The sequence below is a fragment of the Oncorhynchus clarkii genome, chromosome 21, assembly GCF_045791955.1.
Source record: "Oncorhynchus clarkii lewisi isolate Uvic-CL-2024 chromosome 21, UVic_Ocla_1.0, whole genome shotgun sequence".
In the NCBI taxonomy this organism is placed as follows: Eukaryota; Metazoa; Chordata; class Actinopteri; order Salmoniformes; family Salmonidae; genus Oncorhynchus; species Oncorhynchus clarkii.
Window position 1 is genome coordinate 28714750 of NC_092167.1, and position 13271 is coordinate 28728020.

The 13271-nt window shown below is 45.1% G+C and overlaps 1 protein-coding gene across 2 annotated transcripts in view; it reads right to left on the reverse strand.

Annotated features, from left to right (window-relative positions):
* LOC139378830 (acetylcholinesterase-like) overlaps positions 1-3349 on the reverse strand; it is a 40058-nt gene extending 36709 nt beyond the window's left edge. Inside the window, exon 1 of one of the 2 annotated variants that reach the window (XM_071121366.1) lies at positions 3114-3349. The gene's annotated coding sequence lies outside the window, so the exon portion shown is untranslated. Of the gene's footprint in view, positions 1-2859; positions 3049-3113 lie in introns of those variants that run through there. The other variant, XM_071121367.1, reaches the window with a different exon arrangement.
* Between the last annotated feature and the right edge of the window lie 9922 nt (positions 3350-13271).

Genomic DNA, 13271 nt, shown 5'->3' on the forward strand with positions numbered 1-13271 from the left:
GTGGAAATCTGTCCTTTGGTCTGATGAGTTCAAATTTGAGATTTTTGTTTCCAACCAACGTATCTTTGTGAGACGCAGAGCAGATGAATGGATGACCTCTGCATGTGTGGTTCCCACCGAGAAGCATGGAGGAGGAGGTGTGATGGTGCTTTGCTGGTGATACTGTCAGTGATTTATTTAGATTTCAAGGCACACTTAACCAGCATGGCTACCACAGCATTCTGCAGCGATACGCCATCCCATCTGGTTTGTGCTTAGTGGGACTATCATTTGTTTTTCAACAGAAGAATGACCCAATACACCTCCAGGCTGTGTAAGGGCTATTTGACCAAGAAGGAGAGTGATGGTGCTGCATCAGATGACCTGGCCTTCACAATCACCTAACCTCAACTCAATTGAGATCGTTTGGGTTGAGTTGGACCTCAGAGTGAAGGAAAAGCAGCCAACAAGTACTTAGCATATGTGCGAACTCCTTCAAGACTGTTGGAAAAGCTGGTTGAGAGAATGCCAAGAGTGTGCAAAGCTGTCATCAAGGCAAAGGGTGGCTACTTTTAATCTCAAATATAAAATAGATTTGGATTTGTTAAACACTTTTTTTGGTTACAACATTATTCCGTGTGTTATTTCATTGTTTTGATGTCTTAACTATTATTATACAACGTAGAAAATATTTAAAAGAAAGAAAAATCCTTGAATGAGTAGGTGTGTCCAAACTTTTGACTGGTGCTGTATGTTTCACAAGTTTGGATAGTACAGTACAGTGAGTAGAACTCAGTCAAGAACAGTACAAGACAATACAGTGGTACAGTACGGTACAATAAAGTAGAGTAAAGAAAATGTGGCCTAGTACAGTAGAGTACAGTATATTGTATTGTACTCTACTATACTGCTATCCTCTACTATACTCTACTCTTCTACTGCACTGTACTGAACTCTACCCTACCCTACTCTACTGTGCTGTATTGTACTGCACTGTACTGAACTCTACCCTCCCCTACTCTGCTGTGCTGTATTGTACTGCACTGTACTGAACTCTACCCTCCCCTACTCTGCTGTGCTGTATTGTACTGCACTGTACTGAACTCTACCCTCCCCTACTCTGCTGTGCTGTATTGTACTGCACTGTACTGAACTCTACCCTCCCCTACTCTGCTGTGCTGTATTGTACTGCACTGTACTGAACTCTACCCTCCCCTACTCTGCTGTGCTGTATTGTACTACACTGTACTGAACTCTACCCTCCCCTACTCTGCTGTGCTGTATTGTACTGCATTGTATTGTACTGCACCATGTCCAAACTTGTGAAACATGACTATGCATTTCTGTATAGTACAGATCCGGGACCCATGATGTAATCCATTTCCATAATTCTGTCACCGGGTGTAAAGCCACTTCACTTACTGTAGTTCAGTAACCAAATTATATTTTTTCAAACTCAAGGTGCCATGTCATAGCTGACATCGCACCTTGAGCAGACATAGCAGACATCTTTGAATTGGGGCGGCAGGTCGCCTAGTGGTTCGAGCGTTGGGCCAGTAACCGAAAGGTTGCTAGATCAAATCCCCGAGCTGACAAGGTAACAATCTGTCATTCTGCCCCTGAACAAGGCAGTTAACCCACTGTTCCTAGACTGTCATTCTAATTAAGAATTTGTTCCTAACTGATTTGCCTAGTTAAATAAAATAATAATAAAAAACATCTTTGAATCTTAATTAGGAGCAGATATTTAACAGAGTTTTTGGAAAATGTGGTCTCATAGAATCCTGAGGGAGATTTTACCGTAATTCCGTTACCAAAGTTTGCATCTGCACAGTTCTTCCACTAAATTTGTTTGTGCAAATGTTTCAGTGGAAATATTTCAAAGTAGGACTGGTGCATAGAGTTGTATGGTTTGTTCTACTTTTAAATCATTGTTTTTTGTTTGTCATACATTTTAAAGTGAAAAATCTGAGTCAAAGCCTAATTCCATTATCGTGGAATTGCCCTATACATTATCTAGTAATAAGGCTATAACATGATTCCCAGCACATAGGTAGACTAGATGTATAGTCTAGTCTGAAGATGATATGGCATTATGGCAGGAAACCATGCCATCTTATTTTGACAGCAGTGCCACAGACAGTCGTTATGCAACATCAAGGAGAGAGCATCTCTCTCTCTCACACACACGCACACGCACGCACGCACGCACGCACACACACACACACACACACACACACACACACACACACACACACAGGATGGCTCTGGTAACGGTTATCAAGCTAACCCAAACAGCCAGCTGAAGTAAACAGACCTCAGACATTTGTGACATGGCCAGTTCAGGAAATCTCTCTCTCGCTATCTGTGTGTGTTGATCTGTCCAACATGGCACAGGATCACAGCAATTAGGCTACTAGGTCTAGGCTATGAAATTGGCTGCCATAGTCGTGTAATAATGCAAGTACAATAATAATAATAATAATAATAACAATAATAATACATTATTATTAACATTAATAATAGACCTATAATAAACACTGATTAGGCTTACAAATGCCATGTTTCTCAACAAACTGGTTTCATCCGATTTGCAACAATTTTATTTGGACCATAATAATAACGCTAGCTCATAATTTGTTGCGTTTCCAATGCAGCGTCGATGTTCGTGTAAACACCACGTCGTCCACTGTACTGTCTATGAAATCTATTAAAAACACGACATACGAGACATCGGCTACCTTCTGCGGTCCCCAACCAAACAGATGTGCGCGAGGCGAGGAACACCAACAAACACACATGCGTCTCGCTCAGTGGTCACACGCAACAGCATCAGCACAGTAGTCTGTACCCCACCACCACCACCACAGATATACGCACCGTCAACCACTATACCTCACCATGTCCAATTGCATGGTCATGATGCCTGGGTGAATTGAATTCATATCCCGATTCGAATGTTCCAAGTCCATTCCACTCACTGACGGGACTGACAGAGGCACGGGACTAGATCGAGACATTTCGAGCTAAATTTCTATAAAAGGACAGACACAGCAGCCTGCTGATGCACGCACGGACGGAGCTCGAGAGGCGCGGAGCGCGTGGCTGGGTTCATGCTGTGCGTTTACCCTTACCCAGCTAGTTAGTGGTGGGTCCTCCAGTGGTCAAAACCAAATCAACCCTGATTCAGCTGCTGCTTCGCTGAATCCCCCGGAAGGCAACGTTCCCTCCTCGCCCTGTCACCGTCTTTAGAGGACGTTAAACCCCGTGTCACCGGCACCGTTCATGGGGTGAGGAGGGTTTCTAGTTGGGGAGCGAAGACGCGCGGTTTAAATTACGGTCTTCGCTGCCTCGATGTCAGACACAGATGTCTTCTGTTTATTGTGCCCCTCTCTCTCGGTATTGAGTGGAGGTAGTGTCAGAGCCGTACTATGCTGTTATGACGACAGGGGGAGACTGCCACTGATAAAGCTCTTCCACGAATGGGAAAAAAAAGGAAAAGGGCTACTCAAAGAAACTCTCGCGAGAAGAAACGCAGCTATCCCATACGCATCTATTCTTCATGGATCAACAAGGGTTTGCTTGCCAATACACTTGCCAGTACACTGACCACACTTGGTATTGACCACACTTGGTATGTAGGCTGATATGATGTTCTGATATTTGTATTTCTCTTTCAAAATCGAATTGCTTTATTGACATGACATACTATTAGTAATAATAAGACGGCAGTAGGCCTGATAACTGACAATGATGAAACAGCCATTAGGGAGGAGGTCAGAGACAACAACCTCTCCCTCAATGTCAGCAAGACAGAGAAGCTGATCATGGACTACAGGAAACGGAGGGCTGAGCACGCCCCGATACACATCAACAGGGCTGTAGTGGAGCGGGTCGAGTGCTTCAAAGTCCCTCGGTGTCCACATCACTAAGGATCTATCATGGTCAACACACACCAACACAGTCGTGAAGAGGGAACAACAACGCCTCTTCCCCCTCCGAAGGCTGAAAAGATTTGGCATGTGCCCTCAGATGCTCAACAAGTTCTACAGCTGCACCATTGAGAGCATCTTGACTGGATGCATCACCGCTTGGCATGGCAACTGCTTGGCATCCGACCGGAAAGCCCTACAGAGGATAGTGCGTACAGCCCAGTACATCACTGGGGCCGAGCTGCTTGCCATTCAGGACCTCTACACCAGGCGGTGTCAGAGGAATGCCCTAAAAGTGGTCAGACTCCAGCCTCCCAAGTCATAGACTGTTCTTTCTGCCACCGCAAGGCAGGCGGTACCTTTGCACCAACTTTGGAAACAACAGGGCCCTGAACAGCTTCTACCACCAAGCCATAATAAGACTGCTAAATAGTTAGCAAAATAACTACCCGGACGATCTGCATGGACCCTTTTTGCACTGTTTTGACTTCATCACAAACGCTGCTGCTACTGTTTATGATCTGTTACTTTATTCCTAGTTATATGTACATAGCTACCTCAATTACTATCGCACCCCTGCACATCAACTTGGTACTGGTACACATTGTGTATTTAGTATTACGTGTTTTACTTTTCTATTATTTCTCTATTTTCTTTCTCTCAGTATTGTTGGGAAGGGCCCGAGTCAGCGTTTCACTGTTAGTCTACACCTGTTGTTTACGAAGCATGTGACGAATAAAATCAGATTTGATTGAAATGTTGTCAAAGTATCAATGGTACTGTAGGCCTACAACTGCAGTGGGTCATACTATACAGTACCAGTCAAAAGTTTGGACACACCTACTCATTCAAGGGTTTTTCTTTATTTGGACTGTTTTCTACATTGTAGAATAGTATTGAAGACATCAAAAATATATGGAGTCATGTAGTAACCAAAAAAAGTGTTAAACAAATCAAAGTGACCAGGAGTGGTGTGATGCTGATTTTGTGTGTGTCAACAGCGCAAAAGGAGAAAGCTCTTTGGCTCGACAAGATTTCGACATGTGAGGTGGGAAGCTATGACTTTCAGAGTAGGGCACCGGTTAAAGGTGTCATCTCTGGTGTCTCGTTGGACATAACGACTGTGTGGGTTTAGGGAGAACATTCCAGGAGTGGTAGACGCACGTCGATTGAATCGAATAAAAGACGGAAGGAATCGGTTTTACCGTCGTTCGGTGAAGTGGTTCTCCCTACTTATGTAAAACTTGGGTAGGTGAGATATGCGGTGAGATCGTATGTACAGAAACCGTTGCATTGTTACAAGTGTAAAAAGTCTGGACACGTGGCAAGTGTTTGTCGAAGGAATACATATGTAGTAGTTGAAGAGTCAGATGAAGAATGTTGTTGTAATTGTGATGGGAACCACGTTCCCAAGCTCCCGGAGTGCTCTGAATGGATGAAGGAGGTCGCAGTAGCTAGGATCAGGGCCATCCAGCAGGTCTTCTATGTGGAGACAGTGAGAATAGCTGAAGGAGTGAGTAGAGAGGAGATGGTAGTGGATGTCCCACAGTCTGCAGTGAATGACAAGTATCCTGACGTACGAATAGTGAAGAAGGTGGCGTTTGTAGTGCAAGTGATCAATTCCACTAGTCAAACGAATCAAAAAAATAAAAGAAGCTAGACATCATTGCGAAGGCGGCAAATACATTTCTGGATCTCCAGAACTCTACAGCTGAAATGTTACAGGGAGTATTGAATGAAGAGGTCCCCTCCCTCCTGTTCCTGGTTCCTGAGCCTGTACTATCTGAATATCTGTACTATCTGAATAGTACAGATTTGGTTTGAAATTCAGGGTAGTGGCATGAATTTTATTTATGTTTTTTATTTGATTTTTTTTCATCCAAACCATTTTTTTTGTGTGGGGGGGAGTATTTTTTTACTACGCCGCACAGTGGCGGCAATACACCTTATGAGTGTAGTCTGCCAATAAACCTCAGAGAAGAAGAACTCTGGGGTGGCTCCTAGAGGAGGAAGACTGCCACCAATGCTATCACCGGGACCACGGCACACCCAGCCACGGGTAACCTGCAGCCAGAGGAGGGCCAAGCATGTGTAAGTGTTGTCCAATACATTTGTTCAGAATGGCTCCTTGCTCATTAATGTTTTCCTCTCTGCCCTCTGTGGCCTGCACTAGACTGTTACTGATTGTTACTGTCAGTAAGAATAGGAGTAGTATCTCTCACAATCTCTTCCCGCACTCACGCTCTCTCCCTCTGTGTGCACACAATGAATTTCCTCCTTTCCTCCAGTCAATCTTGAGAAATGTTGAGACTGGACAAGAGAGGGAGGGGCACACCGATGATGAGAAATGGGTGTGTGAGAGAGATGGACTAGGTTGGTCAATACTGCTGAGTTCAGGGAGGGCAGAGAAGTATTAGCTAATTAAGGAGAGTGCCTAGACTCGTCTGGTCAGCCTCTCTCTCTCTCTCTCTCTCACACTCACACTCACACACACACACACACACACACACACACACACACACACACACACACACACACACACACACACACACACACACACACACGTATTCTCGACTGCCCAGCCTCTCATTTCTTCTGAGGGCACGTCGTGAAACACGTCGCTAAAATACTTTGACATTCTTGTCCTTCAGAGACACACACACATGCACACACACCCTTGCACGGGCTCAGACACACAAACACACATCTCACGCCAACTGGCAAGATACATATTATAAACATGACAAGAGAGGGCTATAACTGGTCCTCAATACATTTACTTTTAGCCAAATCACCAACTTAAAAGGCTACATTTTAATATCAGTATTTTATTTTACTGACACTGCGCTCTCTCTTATTTCACACTGCTTTGCTCTTCCCTTACTGTACAGTATTGTATGACATCATCAGTATGGGACAGAGACTGCACCAAGGCTGCGTCTTCAATGATACCCTATCCCGCATAGGGCTCTGGTCAAAAGCAGTACACTAAAAGGGAATAGGGTGCGATTTGGGAGGTAACCTATAAATGCCAGCGGCGGCACCAGTGGAGATAATTTATACCCGGTCTGATCAATTGTGTAATAAAACATTACTGGCTGTTTGTCTGTTTAATGGACGAGAGGGGAAATTAAACTCTGCCTTTCCTCTCATACTGCAGATATGCTACTGCTACTAGGGCCAGGAGTTATACCTGACAACATTTGGACCTGACCAGGAAAAACTCCTTTGGACAAAGGCTTTAAACTTGTTGTATTTAGCGCATGTGACAAATAATAATAATATTTATATATATATATATATAATATATACAGTGCCTTGCGAAAGTATTCGGCCCCCTTGAACTTTGCGACCTTTTGCCACATTTCAGGCTTCAAACATAAAGATATAAAACTGTATTTTTTTGTGAAGAATCAACAATAAGTGGGACACAATCATGAAGTGGAACGACATTTATTGGATATTTCAAACTTTTTTAACAAATCAAAAACTGAAAAATTGGGCGTGCAAAATTATTCAGCCCCTTTACTTTCAGTGCAGCAAACTCTCTCCAGAAGTTCAGTGAGGATCTCTGAATGATCCAATGTTGACCTAAATGACTAATGATGATAAATACAATCCACCTGTGTGTAATCAAGTCTCTGTATAAATGCACCTGCACTGTGATAGTCTCAGAGGTCCGTTAAAAGCGCAGAGAGCATCATGAAGAACAAGGAACACACCAGGCAGGTCCGAGATACTGTGAAGAAGTTTAAAGCCGGATTTGGATACAAAAAGATTCCCCAAGCTTTAAACATCCCAAGGAGCACTGTGCAAGCGATAATATTGAAATGGAAGGAGTATCAGACCACTGCAAATCTACCAAGACCTGGCCGTCCCTCTAAACTTTCAGCTCATACAAGGAGAAGACTGATCAGAGATGCAGCCAAGAGGCCCATGATCACTCTGGATGAACTGCAGAGATCTACAGCTGAGGTGGGAGACTCTGTCCATAGGACAACAATCAGTCGTATATTGCACAAATCTGGTCTTTATGGAAGAGTGGCAAGAAGAAAGCCATTTCTTAAAGATATCCATAAAAAGTGTCGTTTAAAGTTTGCCACAAGCCACCTGGGAGACACACCAAACATGTGGAAGAAGGTGCTCTGGTCAGATGAAACCAAAATTGAACTTTTTGGCAACAATGCAAAATGTTATGTTTGGCGTAAAAGCAACACAGCTGAACACACCATCCCCACTGTCAAACATGGTGGTGGCAGCATCATGGTTTGGGCCTGCTTTTCTTCAGCAGGGACAGGGAAGATGGTTAAAATTGATGGGAAGATGGATGGAGCCAAATACAGGACCATTCTGGAAGAAAACCTGATGGAGTCTGCAAAAGACCTGAGACTGGGACGGAGATTTGTCTTCCAACAAGACAATGATCCAAAACATAATGCAAAATCTACAATGGAATGGTTCAAAAATAAACATATCCAGGTGTTAGAATGGCCAAGTCAAAGTCCAGACCTGAATCCAATCGAGAATCTGTGGAAAGAACTGAAAACTGCTGTTCACAAATGCTCTCCATCCAACCTCACTGAGCTCGAGCTGTTTTGCAAGGAGGAATGGGAAAAAATGTCAGTCTCTCGATGTGCAAAACTGATAGAGACATACCCCAAGCGACTTACAGCTGTAATCGCAGCAAAAGGTGGAGCTACAAAGTATTAACTTAAGGGGACTGAATAATTTTGCACGGCCAATTTTTCAGTTTTTGATTTGTTAAAAAAGTTTGAAATATCCAATAAATGTCGTTCCACTTCATGATTGTGTCCCACTTGTTGTTGATTCTTCACAAAAAAATACAGTTTTATATCTTTATGTTTGAAGCCTGAAATGTGGCAAAAGGTCGCAAAGTTCAAGGGGGCCGAATACTTTCGCAAGGCACTGTATATATTTTAACACTTGGTAATCCACATTCCAGAACTTTGTAATCTGGAAGGTTCTGTGGGACATTGAAGGTTTGATGTGGCTGCTGGCAATGATAGAGACGTAGAGGTTGTGCAGAAGGTACACCCACCCCCCTGTTCACAAAAATGGATCGAGGCATTCGGTTACTGTTCGGTTAAACGTTAGAAGGGCAAAACGAGTGACCTAAGCGACTTTGAGCGTGGTGTGATCGTCGGTGCCAGGCACGCTGCATCCAGTATCCCAGAAACGGCTGCCCTCCTGGGCTTTTCACACACAACAGTGTCTAGGGTTTACCCGAGAATGGTGCGACAAACAAAAAACATCCAGTCAGCGGCAGTTCTTTGGCCGAAAACAGCTTGTTGATGAGAGAAGTCGAAGGAGAAAAGCAAGAACCGTGCAAGCTAACAGGCTGGCAACAAAAAGGCAAATAATGGTGCAGTACAACAGTGGGCATCTTGGAATGCGCAACTCGTCGATCCTTGTCACGGACAATTGAAGGTTGGAAAAACATCACCTGGTCCCACGAATCCCAGGATCCTGTTGCGTCATGTTGATGGCAGAGTCAGGAGTTGGCGTAAACAGCATGAGTCCATGGACCCATCCTGCCCGTTACAGGCTGGTGGCGGTGGTGTACTGGTGTGGGGAATGCTTTCCTGGCACACGTTAGGTCCCTTGATACCAATTGAACAATGAACATTTCCGACACCTTGTAGAATCCGTACCCCAGAGAATTCAGGCTGTTCTGGAGGCAAAGGGGTCTGTCCCAGTACTAGATGGGTGTACTTAATAAACTGGCCGGTGTGTATGTCTATGAGTGTAAGAGGTAGAGCAAAAAGGAAGCCGTGCAAGGTGAACGACCGTGAATGCTTCCTGGGTTTTTCTAATGCAGTTGTCATTGATTATCTGTCTCCTTGGAGGCTGAAATATACAGCCTCTCCCACAGCCCAGCTATTAATTCAGCCTAACTCAATCACAACTATTACCCATTACACAAACACAGACAGAGAGGAGGAGACATTCAGGTTGGAGAGGAATAGGCAACAGAGATGGAGTCTGTACAGATAAAGAAAGGGGGAGAGGCAGAAGGGAAGGGAGGAGAGAGAGAGAAGAGATTCAAGTTGGTGAGAAGTATACGCAATGCACTAGAGGTGGAGAGGGCAGGGATAAAAGGAGGGAGGGAAAAGTGTGGGAAAGAGAGAAGGGGAAAGAGAGCAGTGAAAAGCGGGAGGGAGAGGTTGGAGAGGAGTAGGAAACAGAAATTGAGAAAATTAGGGTAGAGAAAGGGAAAGAGGGGAAAAAGTGAGAGAAATTATAAGATGAGTGTTCATGGTCATGCATGTGTGTCCTCTTAAAATGTGTGTGTGTGTGTGTGTGTGTGTGTGTGTGTGTGTGTGTGTGTGTGTGTGTGTGTGTGTGTGTGTGTGTGTGTGTGTGTGTGTGTGTGTGTGTGTGTGTGTGTGTGTGTGTGTGCGAGAGAGAGAGAGTGTGTGATTTTAGAAATGACCATTCTCCATCCCACTCTCCAGCCTTCTGACTTTGTACTGCTGACCTAGGCGGGCTATTTTGTATCCCACTGAAGGACACACTGACTATGTCACACAGTTTTTAGTATTCAGCTCCACAGAACACACAACAGGAGGTCCTGTTACACTACACCGTCTCTAATGTCAGTGTCATTGTGACGAGCTGCATTGCCTGACTACACACAGTAACAGTGCAACTGAGACAAGAAACTAAAATAATGAAAATGGACCTTAGAAACCGCCAACAAAACTCCATACATACTCTCTCATACAAGACTCCACGTAAGATCTCTGTCTCTGTAACCCCGCAGGCTACATACAGTAACAAGACAAACGAGCCAAGGTAAATCAACAATAAAACGGATCGTCAAATAATCATTTTCTACGATTAGTAGAGCTGGAGATGGAACCACCTCGGCCACCGCTCACTTTAAACACCATCAAAAAGTTTACTAAAAAAAAACATAACACCCGAAGCCAATTTCACCCATGTATGGAATCAGTAGGTTAGGCTCTATAGCCCCACATGAACCCACAAGGAGGCCCTATTACTGCTCTCTCTCTCTCCCAGGGAGAGAAATACCCTGGTTAGAAGGAGGAAGGGAAGGCATCCTTTGGATAAAGAGACCCTATTTCTGCCCTCTGTGTCCCAGGCAGAGAACTACTCTGGCTGAACGTTAAGTGGTCCTGTCCTAATAAGCGAGCTTCATCACGGCCCCATCAGCACCATGGGATCCATATAACTACAGCCCTTAGGTAGCTCTTAGAGTGGTGGCCTGGAGCGAGAGAGTGAGGGGTGGAGGGAGAGAGGAGGGAAAGAGACAGAAAGAGCTCCTTTAGGCTGAAGAGGGAAAGAGAGAAAAAGGGAGAGAAAGAGCTTTACCAGAGGCAGGGAGAGAGGTGGAGGAAGGGATGGAAGGATGGAGGGTGGGAAGGAGAGGAAGGGGAGAGAGAGAAAGAGCTTTACCAGAGGCAGGGAGAGAGGTGGAGGAAGGGATGGAAGGATGGAGGGTGGGAAGGAGAGGAGGGGGAGAGAGAGAAATAGCTTTACCAGAGGCAGGGAGAGAGGTGGAGGAGGGATGGAAGGATGGAGGGTGGGAAGGAGAGGAGGGGGAGAGAGAGAAAGAGCTTTACCAGAGGCAGGGAGAGAGGTGGAGGAAGGGATGGAAGGATGGAGGGTGGGAAGGAGAGGAGGGGGAGAGAGAGAAAGAGCTTTACCAGAGGCAGGGAGAGAGGTGGAGGAAGGGATGGAAGGATGGAGGGTGGGAAGGAGAGGAGGGGGAGAGAGAGAAAGAGCTTATACCAGAGGCAGAGAGAGAGGTGGAGGAAGGGATGGAAGGATGGAGGGTGGGAAGGAGAGGAGGGGGAGAGAGAGAAATAGCTTTACCAGAGGCAGGGAGAGAGGTGGAGGAAGGGATGGAAGGATGGAGGGTGGGAAGGAGAGGAGGGGGAGAGAGAGAAAGAGCTTTACCAGAGGCAGGGAGAGAGGTGGAGGAAGGGATGGAAGGATGGAGGGTGGGAAGGAGAGGAGGGGGAGAGAGAGAAAGAGCTTATACCAGAGGCAGGGAGAGAGGTGGAGGAAGGGATGGAAGGATGGAGGGTGGGAAGGAGAGGAGGGGGAGAGAGAGAAAGAGCTTATACCAGAGGCAGAGAGAGAGGTGGAGGAAGGGATGGAAGGATGGAGGGTGGGAAGGAGAGGAGGGGGAGAGAGAGAAAGAGCTTTCTCAGGCTAATCTATAATGGGGCGGTTAAAAGCATCAGTGTGCTGATTCAGAGCTATTATCTAATTGCTGCTGCATTGCTGATTGGCTGAACACATCAATCTCTCTCACTGGCTCCTGCTGGCTGGCTCACCCATCTCCCGATGTTGCACTCCTCTCTCTCGCTCTCTCTCTCTCTGTCTCTCTCTCTCTCTCTAAAAGATGTGGGAGTTTATCAAAATTGGATTTGTTTTTTAATTATTTCTGAGTCTGTGTAATCTGAGGAACATATGAGTCTTCATGGCCACCCTGCTCTCCCTCCCCTTCTCACTGCTACAGCACCACTTGTCCTCTTGTCTCCTCTTTGTTCGTTCTTGACAAAACTACTGCAAATGAAGGATGATGATGTTGCCTTGTTATGGGGGACCTGGGAATCTTATGACATAAAATCACTATAAACTCTATAGTCAGAAGGAGGAGAGATAGGTAACAGCACCCGGTGTCACAGGAAGGCCAAGAAGATCATTAAGGAACTCAGCCATCTGAGCCGGTTCACCCCACTACCATCTAGAAGGCGGAGACAGTACAGGTGCATCAAAACTGGGACTTGAGAGACTGAAAAACAGCTTCTATCTCCAGGCCATCAGACTGTTATACAGTCACCACTAGCCGGCCTCCGCCCAGTACCCTGCCCTGAACTTTAGTCTATTACTATCCGGCCATCACCCGGTACTCAACCCTGCACCTTAGACTGTTGCCCTACATATGTAGCCATGGAACACTGGTCACATTAATCATGTTTGCGTACTGTTTTACCCACTTCATATGTGTATATTCTGTATTCAAGGCTCATCCTATATAACTACTGCTGTACATACAGTGGTAAGATAAAGTATCTGAACCCTTTGGAATTACCTGGATTTCTGCATAAATTGGTCATAACATTTGTTCTGATTTTCATCTAAGTCACAACAATAGACAAACACAGTCTGCTTAAACTAATAACACACAAACAGTTATACATTTTCATGCCTTTATTGAACACACCGTATAAACATTCACAGTGCAGGGTGGAAAAAGTATGTGAACCCTTGGATTTAATAACTGGTTGACCCTCCTTTGGCAGCAATAACCTCAACCAAACGTTTTCTATAGTTGCCGATCAGACCTGCACAAAGGTCAGGAGG